Here is a 2959-nt window from a genome sequence, read left to right as displayed (position 1 = left end):
CGGTGTGGTTGATTGGTGCGGGTGTCTTGGAGATGTTCCCTAAAGTGCTCTGCTAGGAGGCGCCCAGTCTCCCCAATGTTCTTCTTCCATGCGTCTGGTGGTGAGGGAGTGGCGGTGGAGGAGGCCCAGCACCTCCATATCCTCAGCAGAGTGGGAGGGGGAGTTGATATGTTGAGCCACGGGACGGTTTGGTTGATTGGTGCGGGTGTCTTGGAGATGTTCCCTAAAGCGCTCTGCTAGGAGGCGCCCAGTCTCCCCAATGTAGAGGAGACCGCATCGGGAGCAACGGATACAATAAATGATATTAGTGGATTTGCAGGTAAAACTTTGATGGATGTGGAAGGCTCCTTTAGGGCCTTGGATGGAGGTGAGGGAGGAGGTGTGGGCACAGGTTTTACAGTTCCTGCGGTGGCAGGGGAAAGTGCCAGGATGGGGGGGGAGTGCCAGCAGTAGGTGAGTTGAGCTGAGGATGGTGAGGTGCCAGAAGACTGGAGGTTGACTAACGTGGTGCCACTATTTAAAAAAGGTGGTAAGGACAAGCCAGGGAACTGTAGACCAGTGAGCCTGACCTCAGTGGTGGGCAAATTGTTGAGAGAATCCTGAGGGACAGGGTGCCCATGTATTTGGAAAGGCAAGGATTGATTAGGGATAGTCAACATGGCTTTGTGCGTGGGAAATCATGTCTCACAAACTTGATTGAGTTTTTTGAAGAAGTAACAAAGAGGATAGATGAGGGCAGGGTGGTAGACATGATCTATATGGACTTCAGTAAGGCGTTCAACAAGTTTGCCCATGGCAGACTGATTAGCAAGGTTAGATCTCATGGAATACAGGGAGAACCAACCATTTGGATACAGAACTGGCTCAAAGGTAGAAGACAGAGGATGGTGTTGGATGGTTGTTTTTCAGACTGGTGGCCTTTGATCAGTGGAGTGCCACAAGGATCAGTGCTGGGTCCACTACTTTTCATCATTTATATAAATGCTTTGGATGTGAGCATAAGAGGTATAGTTAGTAAGTTTGCAGATGACACCAAAATTGGAGGTGTAATGGATAGGGAAGATGGTTGCCTCAGATTAGAACAGGATCATGATCAGATGGGCCAATGGGCCGAGGAGTGGCAGGTGAAGTTTAATTTAGATAAATGTGAGGTGCTGCATTTTTGGAAAGCAAATCTTAGCAGAACTTATACACTTAATGGTAAGATCCGAGGGAGTGTTGCTAAATAAAGAGACCTTGGAGTGCAGATTCAGAGCTCCTTCAAAGCAGAGTTGCAGGTAGATAGGATAGTCAAGAAGGCATTCGGTATGCTTTCCTTTATTGGTCAGAGTTTTGGGTATTGGAGTTGGGAGATCATGTGGCGGCTGTACAGGACATTGGTTAGACCACTTTTGGAATATTGTATGCAATTTTGGTCTCCTCTGGTCCAAACCATAGAGGTAGCAATGTGCACCCACATGGGACCCAGCTATGCCTGCCTGTTTGTTAGATATGTGGAACAGTCCATTTTCTGCAGTTACACCGACACCATCCCCCACCTCTTCCTCCGCTACATCAATGACTGTATCTGTGATGCCTTGTGCTCCCACAAGAGTTTGAACACTTCATCAACTTTATCAACACCTTCCACCCCAACCTCAAATTCACCTGGGCCATCTTGGAAACCTCCCCTCCCCCATCCCACCCTTTCCTGGACCACTCCATCACCGTCTCTGGTGACTGACTAACCACAGATATATACTACAAGCCCACCGACTCCCACACCTACCTCGACTACACCTCTTGCCACCCTATTTCCTGTAAAACTCCATCCCTTATCCCCAGACCCTCCGCCTCCACTGCATCTGTTCCTAGGATGACCAATTCCAGATGACCTCCTTCTTCCATGTTTGTAACTTCCCTTTCCACGTAATTGACGATGTCCACCAGCGCATCTCCTCCACTTCACGCACCACTGCCCTTGCAACCCACATCTCCCAACGAAACAAGGACAGAACCCCCAGTCCTTACCTTCCACGCCACAAATCTCCACATACATCGCATCATCCTCCACCACTCTGCCACCTCCAATCAGACCCCACCACCACAGACATACTTCCCTCCCCATCCCTATCAGAGTTCCGAAAAGACCATTCCCTCCACGACTCCCTCGTCAGGTCCACATCCCCCACCAGCCCACACCCCACTCCTGGCACCTTTCCCTGCCACTGCAGGGAGTGCAAACTCTGCGCCTACACCACTCCCCTCACCTCCGTCCAAGGCCCCAAAGGGATTCTTCCACACCCGTCAGAAATTTACTTGTACCTCTACCAATGTCATCTACTGCATCCGTTGCATTCGGTGTCGCCTCCTCTACATTGGGACGACAGGATGCCTTCTTGCGGATCATTTCAGAACATCTCTGGGACCAACCAACCAACCAACCCCACCACCCCGTGGCTGAACACTTCAACTCCCGCTCCCACTCCATCAAGCACATGCAGGTCCTGCGCCTCCTCTATCACCAAACCCTTACCACTCGACGCCTGAAGGAGGGCGCCTCATATTCCATCTTGGGACCATGCAACCACATGGGACAAATGTGGATTTCAACATCTTCCTCATTTCCCCCCCTCCCACATTATCCCAACCTCAAGCCCCCAACTCGGCACCATCCTCTTGATCTGTCCATCAATCCCCCCTCTGACCTATTACCTTCTCTCTCACCTTCATCCACCTATCGCTTCCTGAGCTACCTTCCCCCAAACCCCACTCCCACCCATTTATCTCTCAGTCCTGACCCACAAGCCTCATTCCTGGTGAAGGGCTTCTGCCCAAAACATCAATTCTCCTGCTTCTCAGATGCTGTCTAACCTGCTGTGCTTTTGCAGCACCACACTCTCAACTCCTTCCTGTCGGAAGGATATTGTGAAACTTGAAAGGGTTCAGAAAAGATTTACAAGGATATTGCCAGGGTTGG

Source organism: Chiloscyllium plagiosum, chromosome 11 (genome assembly GCF_004010195.1).
Source record: "Chiloscyllium plagiosum isolate BGI_BamShark_2017 chromosome 11, ASM401019v2, whole genome shotgun sequence".
In the NCBI taxonomy this organism is placed as follows: domain Eukaryota; kingdom Metazoa; phylum Chordata; class Chondrichthyes; order Orectolobiformes; family Hemiscylliidae; genus Chiloscyllium; species Chiloscyllium plagiosum.
Note: the sequence above shows the minus strand (reverse complement) of the source record.